This window comes from Scyliorhinus canicula, chromosome 18 (genome assembly GCF_902713615.1).
Source record: "Scyliorhinus canicula chromosome 18, sScyCan1.1, whole genome shotgun sequence".
Lineage (NCBI taxonomy): Eukaryota > Metazoa > Chordata > Chondrichthyes > Carcharhiniformes > Scyliorhinidae > Scyliorhinus > Scyliorhinus canicula.
The window spans coordinates 76,355,432-76,371,581 of NC_052163.1; the positions used below are offsets into that span (position 1 = coordinate 76,355,432).

General features: G+C 40.6%; 1 protein-coding gene across 5 annotated transcripts in view; it reads left to right on the forward strand.

Annotated features, from left to right (window-relative positions):
- eps15l1a (epidermal growth factor receptor pathway substrate 15-like 1a) overlaps nucleotides 1-16,150 on the forward strand; it is a 584,484-nt gene that overhangs the window by 96,181 nt on the left and 472,153 nt on the right. The window lies entirely within an intron of this gene.

A 16,150-nucleotide genomic window follows, 5' to 3' on the forward strand; every position in this document is an offset into this window, starting at 1 on the left:
CTTGCAAGAAAATACCCAACAGAAAGCTGTGGCTGCTCCTCTACTTCCTGGGAGTCTTCGTCAGTTATTTTTACTCTGGGATTTTACGGGAGACGATCTCAGTACTTGGAACCTGAGACAGAGAGAACCCAGTGAATTGATTTGAAAGGAATAATACTCGTGTATATAAAATCGGCCATTCACTGAACATATCCAAAATGTTCTTCCCCAAAGGATTAATGATTTATTATGGCGAAATGATACAAAATAGAAAGATGCACCTACACTTATTCTAATACCTTTTAGCTAATCATTTTCACACCCATGTATGGCAATAGCAAGGAATCAAATATTATGGATGAAAATTCCAAGCAATAAATACTATCCAAAGATGTGCAGGTTAGGTGGATTGGCCATACTAAATTGCCCGTAGTGTCCTAAAAAGTAAGGTTAAGGGGGAGTTGTTGGGTTACGGGTATAGGGTGGATACGTGAGTTTGAGTAGGGTGATCATTGCTCGGCACAACATCGAGGGCCGAAGGGCCTGTTCTGTGCTGTACTGTTCTAAATTCTAAATAGCAGAAAACACCTTTACTTGGAAGTCTTACACTCAGATTATCATCGTACTGTGTGAAAAACCATCTTTTATCGAGTATGCAGTCATTATATTAAATATATTGCTTATCATTTTGCACACAGCAGGGATACGTACCAGAGTTAGTTTAACACAAAATGATGCCAATGCAAACCATGTGTTGTTAAAGGAGAGCAAAGAAATGATGTGTGTCTTGTTAAGGACTGAGAAATTAGGGCGGTACAGCGGCGTAGTGGTTAGCACTGCTGCCTCACGGCGCCGAGCACCTGGTTTCGATCCTGGCCCTGAGTCGCTATTTGTGTGGGGCTTGCACATTCTCCCCGTGTCTGCGTGGATCTCACCCCCACAGCCCAAAAAGATGTGCAGGGTTGGTGAATTGGCCATGCTAAATTGCCCCTTAATTGGGGAAAAAAAGAATTGGGAATTGAAAAAAGATTGAGAAAATAAATTCTTGTCTTGGAATTACAAACATATACAATGTGTTACAATAAACTATCATTGATGTTTAGATTTGACATTCAACTTGGTAAATGTAAGAAAAATTGTTTTCATATGATGTGGGCACCAGTTATATTACAGTGCAACAGTATGTTTTTTTCTTATTTTCTGGCTGGCATTGATTGGTATATCTTCATGTCCAATACTTATTAGCATTTTAACTGGAATTATTATTGCACTGAATATTCTGGCTTTGAATTAAACTGAAGTTCAGTCCGAATGCTGATTTAAACTGAGCACACAGGATGAATGGGCGCACAATGGGGAAACACTCAGTTTGTTGCGGATTGTTGAATTTGATGCACCCTATGCACCGCCCCTATATGTGATTGGCCACTGTTGGCTCACTTCTACATTGTGCGGCGCTTATTTTTCTTAAAATAAATTTAGAGTGCCCAATTCATTTTTTCCATTTAAGGGGAAATTTAGCATGGCCAATCCACCTAGCTTACACATCTTTGTGTTGTGAGGGCGAAACCCACGCAAACACGGGGAGAATGTGCAAACTCCACACGGACAGTGTCCCAGAGCCGGGATCAAACCTGGGACCTCGGCACTGTGAGGCAGCAGTGATAACTACTGTGACATTGTGCTGCCCCTTGTGCGCCGTTTATGAGCAATCGATTCACTTGAAAAAAAGTGGTTGTGCTGTGGAATTGTTTCTCATTGAAGTGTTCTGTGTTACTGAAAAGATTGGGAACCACTGCCCTATAGAAAGCAACAGCATGAATGATGGCTTCAGCAGCAGATAAGCTGAGATTGGGCAAAGTCAGGCTATGTTCCAAACGTGGACGTGATAAATTGCAAAATAATATCCTGGTGGCACCTTTAAACTGAGAAATAACCACGCACTTGGAACCAGTAAGGTTGGCGGCATGGTGGTGCAGTGGTTAGCACTGCTGCCTCACATCGCTGAGGACCCTGGTTCGATCTCTATCCTGGTCACTGTCCGTGTGGTGTTTGCACAATCTCTCTGTGTCTGCGTGGGTCTCACTCCCACAACTTGAAAATATGTGCAGTGTAGGTGAATTGGCCGTGCTGAATTGCCCCTTAATTGGGAAAAGAAAGATTTGGATACTCTAGATTTATATTTAAAAAAAAGAGTAAGGGGGAAACTATATCAACATGTATGAAATAATATATATATATAAAATGTGTGAAATACAGTAGTCCCCCGCCGTTAGCAACCTCTTTTGTGAATTTGTTTACCCACCAAAAGGGTTTGAACACCCGATCACGCATCGCGATCCAAACCTCTGCCCATCCATGGTATTTGCCCCGAAATATCTTCTGAAATTGGAAAGATTTCTGTTGAGGTTAATTTTAAAATATCTGTTCATCGTCATGAAGGGATTACAAATGAGGGAAAGGGCCTAGAAGTAAGGGTTTGACTTCCTAGGTAGCCAGTGGCCAAGTTTGCAAACACAATACTGCATAAATTGGACAGCTACTACATGGTTTAATGCATTGCAGGTTTTAGTTTGTTGAAACAAAAGTATAGATTTATTTGGGTGAAAGAGTTAAAAGTACATCAAGCTTCTTTATGAACTATGAATAAGCTCAAAGCCAAGCTGCCAAATACCATGCTGGTACTGCAGATCATATATGCTGGGTAAAGTTAAAACCCTAACTATAAATCGTTGAGGTTGAGTTTTGTGTATGAATTCATGGACATGCTTTTTTTTGTGCTTGGGGTTTGAATTTGAGGGATATCACTGTGCAAGAGTGATGAATAAGGAGTTGGAGAGGTTTCCTCATATGACGAGCAAAGCTTAGATGTACAACAGGCAAGTAATTTTGCAATGGCTAAATCCGATCTAATTCGCTCCCACTATAAAATATGTTCCCTGTTTGTAGGAACGTAACCCCTACGAAGGACAAGACTTTACTGTAATTTGTTGGTCAGCGTGACCAGTAAAACAGCATTTTTGTCATGCTGGACTGGCTTGGCGCACAATGACTAGGAACTTAGTGGATTCTCCTCATCGTCGACCATTTTCATGCTTGATTGCTGTAGTAATGTGGAGTCCTGCAATTAGTATTTCAGCAAGAAGATGGATTGTGCAGCATGTACTAATTAGCTAAAACCATTTTTATATATTACGGGTGGATTTCAGTGGCCTTGGCTATGGAAATGTAGGACCAGGAGAATTTATCTGAGTGAATTTGTGCTGTAGTGACATGTGGAACTTGTGAAACAAGCTAGGGATAGGAGAACCCAGCAGTACATGATTCTGCACATCACAATGTAATGTCCAAATAAGGAGCATGTGAAACAAACTGGATTTAATATTGTAGGAGATTCCTTTCAAACTAAAATTCCTATGCTCATTTTCACCGTGAGTTTCATAATCTTTAAAATATTTTATTTTGGTTTGAGGAAGAGAAGAAGAATGTAATTCAGGAAAGAAAATTCATCATTCAAAAATATAGTAAAAATAATGCAAGAAATGGATCAAAAACCTGTGGCTGTATTTCTTCTTCCCCTAAATGAATGCTACTCATTAAGACTTCTTTGACAATTCTTCCCAAATCTGCCGTCTCTGCATCTGTATCCAGAAAGGTGAAAGCTGCAGCTTCATCGGGACACAGTCACCTCCAAATCTCTCACCATCTTGATTTGGATATAGACAAAATCTTGGAATACCTTCACCATGTGGACTGCAGCAGTTCAAGAACAACACTCAGAAGTTGCCCTTTTGTGGGCAGGTGGGTGGCAATGAAGATTTGGCTAGCTAACAATGTCAATATCCCAAGAATGAATTTTTTTAAAAGTTGAAGAATACTGCTGGAGGAAGGTTCCAAATGAACGTGTAGCAAAGACCGGTCTGAGGAAGGATTGTGTTCTTTGTGTACAGTTCTTGTGTTCACAGTGGCTTTAGCAGGACTCGAGTGCAGGCCACCATTCGGTGGCAGGAGGAAAAGTACCTTAAATAAGAAGCTCTTTCTAATGGCTGAATTTGTAAAGGTACGATACAATGTACATATAAAACCACCAGATGTTGAATTTGTTTGATAGTACTGTGGAGTTAGCTGGTCTCTGCTGCAGTAGGGGTGCAGCAATTTCGATCTGCTTCATGGGGTAGAGAGCATAAAGTCATTAACTTCTTTTGGGAAATTGCATTTAAGTAGACGGAGGGTGAAGGTAGATGTGGTGCCCCGAAGGCCAAAATCCTTCCCAACTCCCCGGTGTCTCATCTGTGAAGAATTACAGCTTGGACGAGACATGCCAGCATTAATTGGGACCTTCAAGAGGAAAAAAGGGGAAGGGATTGGTGATGAGAAAGACCGTTAGCCTTTCCTTTTTGTCTCCTCCCTTCATCAGATGTTAATTGTGTCATACAGCACAGAGGAGCCTATTTGGCCCAGCTGTGCTCGACCTTTGAAAGTAGTATCCAATTAGTCCCATTCCTCTGTTTTTCCTTTTAGCCCTGTGAGTTTTCTTCCTTCAAGTATTTGTTTAATTTCCTTTTGAAAGTTATTGAATCTGCTTCTGCTACCCTTTCAGGCAGCACATTCAATCTAGATCATCACAACTTACACGTTGAATGGTGTGTGTTTGCTGTTGCAGGGATTAAAATAAAGATGTTTTTTCTGTTGACTGCAAGGTTTGGTTCTGAAGCTCAAAATCACCAGCTCATTGAAGTTGTGAAATATCTATTTGTGACCAACATTTATTCCTAAGGCATTTTAAGTTTAAACTCAACTTTGTTAGCCTGTTAACAATGTCATGTTCCACTAGGTTTCCTTTGCACAGGAATATTGTGTAAATTGAGATATTTGTCAGTTGCCGAAAAATAAAAATTCCAGAAATTTTATTTTGATGCTAAATTGGAAACATACCCGCAGACTTTTTTTCCTTCTTGCTTTGAATGTGCCTGTTCTGTTGTATGTTTTTGAATAGGCCAATGCTGTATTCTTGGAAATGACTCCTGGGTTCCTTAATCACAGTTCAGCAACTGGGTTCGCCGGTCTACTTCCTGGGATGAGGGGATTATTTTAAGAGGAGACATTGCATGAGATATACGGCACAGAAACATGCCCAACCAGTCACACCAATGTTTATGCTGCATTCGAGCCTTGTCCCATCATTCTTCATCTAAATCTATTATTATTACCATTTATTCCCTTCTCTTTCATATGCTTGCCAGCTTCCCCTTAAATGCATCTAAGCAATTCACTTCAACCTCCCCTTGTGGTTCTGAGTTCCGCATTCTCACCACTCTTGTGGAAATACATTTTTTCTGAATTCGCTATTGTATTGCTTGGTGACAATTATATTGATGGCTTCTAGTTATGCTCTACCCACAAGAGAAAACATCTTTTCTGTATCTACGCTATCAAAACTGTTCATAATTTTCAATACCTCGATTAGATTATCCCTTCGACCTCTGCATTTTTTTCAAGAGTAAAGAGACCCAGCCTGTTGATCCTTTCATGACCTGTATACCGAAGCATTTCTGGTATTGTCCTTGTAAAAGGCTCTCAGCAGCGCTTCTATATCTTTAAAAATAAAATAAAATGGCAATCAGAACTGCATAGAGCATTCTAAATGGAGTTTAGTACGGTAGCACAAGTGGATAGCACTGAGGTTTCACAGCGCCAGCGCCCCAGGTTCGATTCCTCTCTGGGCTACTGTCTGCAGAGTCTGAACGTTCTTCATGTGTCTGCGTGGGCTTCCTCCGGGTGCTCCGGTTTCCTCCCACAGTCCAAAGACGTGCAGCTTAGGTGGATTGGCCATGCTAAATTGCCCTTAATGTCCAAAAAGGTTAGGAGGGGTTATTGGGATACGTGCATAGGGTGGAAGTGATGGCTTAAGTGGGTCGGTGCAGACTCGATGGGCCGAATGGCCTCCTTCTGCACTCTATGTTCTTAACCCCAAGGTTGAATACAGATTTATCATAATTTCCCTACTTTTAATTCTATCCCTCTCGAAATAAAGCCTAGTGTCTGGTTTGCTTTTTATGGCCTTGCTGAGCACAACTTACATTTGCTAATTTAGCTATTGCAAAGTATACAAAAAAACTAATTTTATTTGCTTCAGATCTAATAATAAAAATCGCTACTTACGATTGAAATTTGAAATTAAGAGTAGATGATGAGGAAAAGAAAACTACAACATTCCTAGGTGTTGTAATTGATGTGTTTTTAAGTCAGAATAAATAAATTGCAGAAGTGTCAAAATATTTCATGTTGCATAGGAATATTGTGTAAATTGAGATAGTGTTTATCAGTTCGAACTTTACTGTATGTAATTCCTTTGCCACAAATAACCTACTGTAAAAGTTTATGGTTGTACCCGCTATTTTATTACAGACGAAAGCCATAGTAATTTGATTAAGCAAAGGGCTATTTTGACAACACTGACCCATTAATTTTTAAGACTTTGAAAATTGAAGATAAACATTTTTTACAAAATAATCTTGTGTTTTGATTATATTCCAATCAATTGCCATCTTCTTTCAACAAGATGTTTCAATTTAATTCTTCCGTTCATAACTATGAACAAGGAACAAAGGAAAATACAGCAGAGGAACAGGCCCATCAGCCCTCCAGGCCTGCGCCAACCACGCTGCCCATCTAACTGAAAACCTTTTACACTTCCGGGGTCCCTCTATTCCCATGCTATTCATGTATTTGTAAAGACGCCCCTTAAACGTCACTATCGTACCTGCTTCCACCACCTTCTCCAGCAGCGAACCAGAAATTCCTGTAATGTACACCACCTCAATCCGAAAACTGCTTTGAGCTCGTAAATCAGTATGCACTGATGGAATTCAATACCCCATCATCGTATGAAACTGTTTAACAAAGGGCAGCACAGTGGTGCAGTGGTTAACTCTGCTGCCTCATGGCACCGAGGACCAGGGGTCAATCCTGACCCCGGGTCACTGTTCATGTGGAGTTTGCACATTCTCCCAGTGTCTGCATGGGTCTCACTCCCACAACCCAAAGATGTGCAGGAGAGATGGATTGGCCAGGCTAAATTGCCCCTTAATTGGATTTTTAAAAAAAGAAACTGTTTAACAAAACTTTTCAAGTTTTAATGTGAAAACATTTCTTCTTGATAGTTATCCTTAATGATAATATAGCAGCAAATATCTGATTATTGGTCTCTCATACTACAGTATTCCTGTTCTTTTATGCTGTCAGGTAATCACTTGTCCTTGCTCTCATTTTTGAATCTGCATTCTCCCATTGTAAATGGGTAAATTCACATATGCTAATGAACTAATCTTCTCAATGTATAGCATGAGGAGTCAGCTCTCTGGCTTCTCAGTTATCGATAAGGCGGGATTCATTTATCTCTGTCTCTCTCTCTCTCCCTCTCTTCCTTGAGGGAAATCAACCTTCAAATAAATTCTTATGACTTCCCTCTTCCCTACAAATATATAACAACAATCCATATGGACTGATGCATTTTAATCTTGCAATTGTCATAAATGCTGTGACCATGATTATTTGTTTTGTGTGTGAATTGGATAGGAATAAATCAAATTCTTTGCTCATACTGCAAGTTTATTAATTTTAAAAATATATTTTCATTTGCCATATTTTCATAATTTTCACCATACAAAAGAGAAATAAAAGCAGCCGCAACAATACAAAAAATGGAACAATCCCCCCTCCCGGCAACAGTTAACGGTAACCAATTCCCGCAAGTGCATAATAAACAAACCCCAAAGAATTGTAGAACCCCTCCTTCACCCCCCTCAGTGCAAACCTCGCCATCTCCAAGGTCAGAAATTCCAGCCGGTTCCCCCGCTATGCCGAGGCACAGGGTGGAGAGACTGACCAACATCCCAACAGGACCCACATACGAGCGATCAGCGAGATGAAACCTAAAACATCCACTGCCGTCTGCAACTCAGGCTGGTCCGACATCTCGAATATGGCTTCTAAGGGACCAGGCTCCACACCCATATGTAAGACCCCCGTGATTGTGCCAAATACCTTTCTCTAAAACCTTTCCAGCCATTCGGCCCGTCGCGCCTGCTCCCCCATTCATTATGATCATGGCTGATCAACAAGTTCAATACCCTGATCCCACCTTCCCCCCTTGATCCTTTTAGCCCGAAGAGTTTTATCTCCTCACCTCAGTCCTAAAAGGTTTACCCCTTATCCGCAAACTATGATCCCTAGTTCTGGACTCACCCACCATCGGAACAATCTTTCTGTCTGTATACACCCTGTCGCATGCTATTAGAATTTTATACGTTTCTATGAGATCCCCCCATACTCTTCTAAACTCCAATGTATATAATCCTAACCGATTTAGTCTCTCCTCTTATGACATTCCCGCCACTCCCGGAATCAGAGTGGTGAACCTTTGCTGCACTTCCTCCATAGCAAAAACATCCCTCCTCTGAGAAGGACACCAAAACTGAACACAGTACCCCAGGTGTGGCCTCACCTATGCCCAATACAATTGCAATAAAACATCCCTATTCCTATACTCAAATCCTTTCGCTATGAAGGCCAACATACCATTTGCCTTCTTTACTGCCTGCTGTACCTGAGTGTTTACTTTCAGTGACTGATGCACAAGGACACCAAGGTCTTGCTGAGTATCTACCGCTGTCAATCTACACCCATTCAGATAATTTGCCTTCCTATTTTTGCTACCAAAGTGAGTAAGATGAGGAGAAATTTTGTCATCCTAAGAATTGTGGACCATTGGAATTTTCTAATCTATTGATGTATAGAGCTGTAGATGCTCAATCATTGACTTTGTTCAGATCCAAAAGGGATATATTTTGGATGCTGAAGGATATGTAGTGTGGGGAAGGTGTTGTTGTGTTCTGTGTTATGACCGTGATAATGATGTACACAGAACATCTAGTTGTTTAACTAGAACGATGATTTATTAATAAGCACGTGGAAAGATAACAAATGAACGATAATACAGACGATGGCTACTAATGAATTCAGCAAATTCTCCCGGTGCTACTCTTAAATGCGACTATTCTCTTGTATGACTTACTACCAACTGGCGGGTGTCTCAAGTCATATGGTGGATCTCTATCGCCATCTTCTGGTCAGAGGTTGTACCGATAACTGTATACATTGATGTGTACATGCATATCACCACAGGTGTAAAACACTACCTGTTTCGCCTTTCTTCATATCCATCTTGGTAGGCAACATGAAAATTGAAAACTGTTTGCAGCATTTGTTGTGAGGCAGTATCCATACTTTTCACAAAGAGTATTAAAACTGAAGTGTAAAATTAACCAATAATTGTGCAAACCTGTTGATTTCCTAATGTTCCTAATTTATCTACCCTCCATAAACCCGGGCTCATCCAAAACCCTTCTTCCTCTATTCTAACTTTCACCAGATCCTGTGTAATACCTGACTCATTTTTATAAAACCCTCAATGAAATCGCTGCATGGCCTGACCTCTTGCCTTCTCAGTATTCTACTTGAGCCCTACAACCTTCAGAACTCTTGTGTTCCTCCAACTCCAGCGTCTTGTGTTATCCCCTGCTTCCTTCACTCAGGGGTGGATTGACCATTAAGCAAAATAAGCACGTGCTTAGGGCATCAAGGGAAGGGGGCACCATAGAAATTTTCCATAGCCAAATTTACCATGGTCCATGGGCCATATGGTGCAGTACTGCAAATGGTGCAGCTGAACCAGGATCTGCAAAAAGGGGCCCCCACATTAAATGAAAAAATTACATACAGATATAAACAATAATAACAAGAGCACTCAGAGAGTGCAGACCTCCGCCAAGGGTTTTGAAATCGAAGGAAAAAAAAAACTAATGGCACAAAAGGTCCATGCGCTCATTGTTGACGAAGTAAAATCTTCTGGTTATTTTAGTTTGTCAGTTGATTCAACACCAGATCTATCACATATCGATCAGTTAAGTGTTGTACTTAGGTACTTAAAAGATGGACAGCCTATTGAACGCTTTTTAACCTTTCTGGAAATGAAAAGCCATACCGGTGAGGAAATGGCAAATCAGGTGTTGCAGTACTTACGTGAAGCTTGTAGGCTAAACTTTTCAAAATGTAGGGGTCAGTCTTATGACAACGCTGCTAACATGTCTGGGCGTTATAAGGGGGTGCAGCAAAATTTTTTAGAAACAAACAAGTTTGCTATATATTTGCCCTGTGCAGCTCATTCACTAAATCTGGTTGGCCAAAGTGCTGTTGACTGCTGTCAAGAGGCAGTTAATTTCTTCTCTACAGTGCAGTTACTCTATACCTTTTTTTCAGCCTCAAGCAGCTGGTGGAAAACTCTTAAAGGTTGTATTGGAAATGAAAGTGTCTTAAAATCCCTCTCTGATACCAGATGGGTGGCACATGCTATGGCAACAGCAGCAATTTTGAAATCTTTCCTTAAAATTTTAGAAGCATTAGAATATATAGCCAAAGACCAGTCACAAAAGGGAGACGTTAGAAGAGAAGCAAATAATATTGCAGATAAGATGCAAGAGCTAGAATTCGTTTTTATGTTGAATTTTTGGAATGAGATTTTGCAGAATTTTCACAGAGTAAGCCAAGTTCTACAAAATGAGGATGTGAACTTAAAAACATGTGCAGATCTGTATGTATCATTAGCTGACCAACTGTGCACTTCACGAGATGAATTTGAAAGATATGAAGCAGCTACAAAGGAAATGCTACCAGATGTTGATTACAAGGCAGCTACAACTCGCAAACGTATCAGAAAGAAGGTACCCAATGACGGAGATGCACCAGATGTATATCTGAATGCCAGAGATAAATTTCGTATCACCACCTTTTACACAATTGTTGACAAACTTGAAACTGAGATGAAAAGAAGAGGAGAGATATACAAAGAAATAGCAGAGAGATTTTCTTTTCTAAGTGATGGGCCACATAATGTCACTTCATCATCTACTAACATTGAAAGGTATTCTCAGTGCTGTCAAAAGCTGATTGATGCTTACCCAGAGGACTTCAACAGTAATTTCTCAGCTGAGCTTCAGCAGTTTCATTCATATGTGCGCCATAAGTTCAGTGCAACAAAAAGTGTAAAAACAAGATTCAGTCATGCTGAACTTTATAAAATAATTGTAGAGAATTGTAGAAGTGTGCCTTTCCAAATGTAGACATTGGCTTTCGTATATTTTTAACATTAATGGTCACAAATTGCTCAGATGAGCGTTCATTTTCTCAGTTGAAGTATATTAAAAATCCCATCAGAACAACTATGCAACAAGGCAGGCTGGATGCCTTATCTCTATTAAGTATAGAAGCAGATGTGTTACTTAAGATTAGTTTTGAGGATCTGATCAAAGACTTTGCAATTAAAAAAAGTAGGAGAAAACTTTTCAAATATAAATAGTGGAGGTATACAAAAATAAACATTTTCCATCTTACTGTAAGTTTTGTTTAATTTCGATAAATAAAATTTAATTTTATGGTTTATTATTGTTTATATTTTGAATTACATATATATGGGGGCACCAAAACCTTTTAAGTGCTTAGGGCCTCTAAGGGTCTTAATCCGGCCCTGCCTTCACTCCACCATTGGTGGCTATGCCTTCAGCCAACTAGATTCTAAACGCTTACTTCTCTATAAAGCTCTTCATCTCTCTCTTACAACCTTTAAAGATGATTTATAAAGCCCAACTCTTTAACAGCTGTTCTAATGTCAACTTTTTCCCTCATGTCTGTTGTCTTTGAGTTGGTGTCAGTTTTTATTTGATTATGATCCTGCGAAGTACCTTGAGACATTTTAACTCCTTCAAAGGCATTACGTAAGTGTTGCATTTGGATAAGCTTTGGGCGGCACGGTGGGACAGTGGTTACACCTGCTGCCTCACAACGCCATGGACCTGGGTTCAGTTCCAGCCTTGGGTAACTGTCTATGTGGAGTTTGCACTACCTGTGTGGAGTTTGGACTTTCTCCCTGTGTCTACATGGGTTTCAGCTGGGTGCTCCGGTTTCCTCCCACAGTCCGAAGATGTGCTGGTTAGGTGGATTGGCCATGCTAAATTGCCCTTAGTGTCCAAAAGATAGGTGGGGTTACGGGGTTAGGGTGGAGGTGTGGGCCAAGGTAGGGTGCTCTTTCCAAAAGTCTGTGCAGACTTGATGAGCCGAATGGCCTCCTTTTGCACTGTAGCGACTCTATGATTCTAAGCCAACAACAAAGAATCAATGGAATATTAACATGCCATGAGAGCTGAATCGTCTTCCCCACTTTAGATTCATGAGGACCATCAGGTGTTTCTGTTGTTTATTTCTGTTGGCAAGTGTTCTTGTCTGTTGCTGTCTCGGAAGGTGATGTCCTTGGGGAAAACATTTTTCTATTTGGGAATTGACTGGCTCCAACTTGCGTTTTCCTTCTCTGAGTTGACTTTTTGTATTTAGAATGATTCTCTGAGTATTGTATTTAGCTTTGAAATCTTTCTTGGGTCTGTGTGCCATGCTTAGGTTTTCCACACCTGCCACCTACAGCAAGTCATGGTCTTCAAATCGAAGTTTGTTGTTCAAACCTCTGCAGAGCTTGACCTTGCCCGGGAAAATGTTCAATCATTCTTCCTTGAGGTGTGGATGTTGCTGGCAAGGCCAGCATTTGTTGCCCATCTCTGATTACCCCATAACTAAGTGGTTTGCTGGGCCATTTCAGAGGGCAGTCAAGAGTCAACCACATTGTATCTGGAGTCACATATAGGCCTGAACAGGTAAGGCTGACAGATTTCCTTCATTAAAGGACATTAGGGAATCAGTTGGGTTTGATAGTTTCCAGGTCACCATTACTGAGACTAGCTTTCAATTCCAGATTTTATTAATTGAATTAAAATTCCACCAGCTGCCTTGGTGATATTTGAACCCATGTATCCAGAGCCTGGGCCTAGGGTGTACTAGTTCAGTGAGATTACCACTCCGCCACCATCTTGCAGATGCAGATTCTGTTATCACTGTCCTTCAGAGCTTTGACATAACTGTACGAGAGTTACACGGATCTGTTTTTTTAATATGAATTAAGAGTACCCAATTATTTTTTTCCAATTAATGGACGATTTAGAGTGGCCATTCCACCTACCCTGCACATCTTTGGGTTGTGGGAGTGGGACCCACGGAGACACGGGGAGAATGTGCAAACTCCACATGAACAGTGATCCAGGGCCAGGATCGAACCCGGGTCCTCAACGCCGTGAGGCAGCAGTGCACACCACCGTGCCACCCCATGAATTACACAGCTCTAGTTGTTCATTTTAACTTGGCATTAAACTGCATCAATTTATATTAATGTAGTGCCTTTAACTCAATAACATATCTCAAGGTGCTTCGCAGGAACCTTATAATCAGGCCACACAAGGTGATACTGGAGCAGATGCCCGAAGCTTGGACAAGGAAGTAGGTTTTAAAGGAAGAGAGAGAGTGATAGAGTCGGAGAGGTTTGGAGAAGAAATTGCGGAGACCCAGGCAGCTGAAGGCATGGCTACCAAGAAGAGTTAAATCGAGGATGCTCTAGTTGCCAGAATTGAGCGCAGAGATTTTGGAGGGTTCTGATGGAGGAGGTGATTACTGTGATGGGGAGGAGCGAGACCTAGGAAGCGTATGAAAGCGAGGCTGCAAATTCTAAAAGCAAGACATTGCTTGACTGGGAGCCAATTTAGTAGAGTGTTGGAGGCCAGCTGGTAGAATTCTCAAGTCAGGAATGATGTTATGGATATGGAAATTACCTTTGTAGTGGCGTGGATATCTGGTTGGAAGATACCAAAAATCACAAGCAGTGTGATTTACTCTGCCAGTTGTCAGGAAGATTGGAAGAGAGGGAATGGACTTTTGGAGTGAAGCTGGGCAGTGGCTTCAGTGTTCCCAATATTTAGTTGGAGGAAATATCCATTCATCTAGTACTGGATGTCGGATGAGCAGTCTGATAAATTAGCAACAGTGCAAGATTGAGAGAGGTGGTGTTGAAGTGGACACCAGAGGTAACAGAGTGAGTCATTGCATGTGATTTATCACTCAGTTAGATAGATAAGAACCAGGTGAGTGCAGTCCCACTCAACTGGACAAGTGGAGAAATATTGAAGATGGATGGTGTGGTAAGCCAAATCAAAGGCTGCAGACAATGAAAGGTGGTGTACCATAAGACATAGGAGCACAATTAGGCCACTCGGCCCATCGAGTCTGCTCCGCCATTCTATCATGGCTGATATTTTCTCATCCCCATTCTCCTGCCTTCTCCCCAAAACCCCTGATCCCCTTTTTAATCAAGATTAATCAAGTACCGTTGTCACAATCGCATAGGACATTGTTTTTAACTTTGATAACTGGTTTTTGCTTCTGTGTCATGGGCAGAAACCTGATTGGAAGGTTTCAGGCATGGCATTCTGGGAAAGGTGGGAAGTACAACTGTTCAGAGACTAGTGAGGAAAGGGAGGTTGGAGATGGGATGATTGGTTCAGGGGTTAGCTTTTTGAAAAGGGGATGATAATGACGAGAGTGGGGTAGGGGGGGCCTATGTTTAGTGGAAATTGGATTGAGAAAGCAGAAGGTGGGTCTCATGGATGAAAGAGCTCAGTGAGGGCATGACAGAAGTTCAGAGAGAAACTAGGGAAGGATGCAAGTTCAGGATTGGGGCAGGAGGCGACTCAACCTTAAAGTAATTAAATCTCAGATAGACACTATTAGATGTTTATTCTGGCTTTAGGAGATTCACAACACAGAAAACTCATTCTGGACAACCTGTAGCCACATTGAGTTCCTTGATTCATAAAATAACTATGTGGAGGAGTCCTCGCACATTTACTGATCACCATTACGGCATATCTTGTTCAAGTTTCAGCTTTTGAAAACATCTTAGTGTGAACTCAGTTATCCCCTTGACACCGTTTTGTTTATTTCTGAAACAAATAAGGGAATTTACTTATGTTTTGTTTGGTTTCCCTTATTCTTTCAATGTGATTTTACCTTCTGGGCATGTCGTTCTTACTCGCTAATTCCAGTTTCTAACTAATTATGGCAATGTTTAAAGAATTAATATGCAGGATACTTTGTCAAAAAGAGTTGAAATCTGCATTATGTTGCAGTGGATAAAGATCACAAGTGTCTTCAATTCTAAGTGGCTAACCACTGCCACCGTGCTGCCCTAGCTACTTAATTAAGTTGAATACCTGTGCGCAACACTAGAAAATCTGTGGATTCCATCATGTATCTGTCTTGCACGTGGTTTTGTTCCAATAAATAACTGCAATAAACAACTGCTTAATCTGTTTCAAATTAACTAATCCTGCAGTGTGTTTGACAATATTGATCCTAATTGCACTACCTCCTCATCAATATCCTGCAACAAACCAATACCTGTTGTGTGTTTTCAGTTTTGATGTAATATAAATATGATTGACACTTTTTAAACTTGTGCTGAATCTCAAGTTTGCATGCAACTGTAACAATCTGTGATACTACAAGTTACTCTCGAATGAGTGCAAGATCTGATCTGATTTTAGTCAACTGTGAAGAAAGCAAAACAGTTTCAATATTTTTGTTGCCTTCAAAGCAAGGAGGTTGTGGTGGAGGCAATCCTATTCAATCATGAAAGATTGAGTACAGGAAAAAGTTTCACCACCTCCTCCACTCCAGTGATGTACCTTAACTGTTAACCTTAGATGCCAGTTGATACTTCCATCATAGCTTTTCTGTGTGAACCAATTAATTTCAGTAGTTTAAAGGCAATGGGGCCATGTTTCTGGAAATTGATTTCCGATGACCCAAAATTCTTATTCTGTAGTGTTTTCTCACTGGCACTCTGCCAATTTGAACCGCTGTTCTACAAATGGAGGAAGAGTGTCCCCACGTTTGTTACTCAGTAATGAGAGGGATTGCTCCATCCTTCAGGATAAGTGACCTAGAATTTGATTTTTTAAAAAAAGTATTGGTTTACACATCTTGCTACAAAATAATAAGAACATTACTTTCAAGATTCCCTAATAATATCCACAAACTCAAAAGATATGCAACTTGGGAGAGGAAATGAACTAATCACAATAGCATTTGAAGAGTTCAAGAGCAGAGAAGATAACTTTTACTTTAAAGACTAATAACTCAAATTATGATTACATATGATATCTGACATGAGGGATTGTAA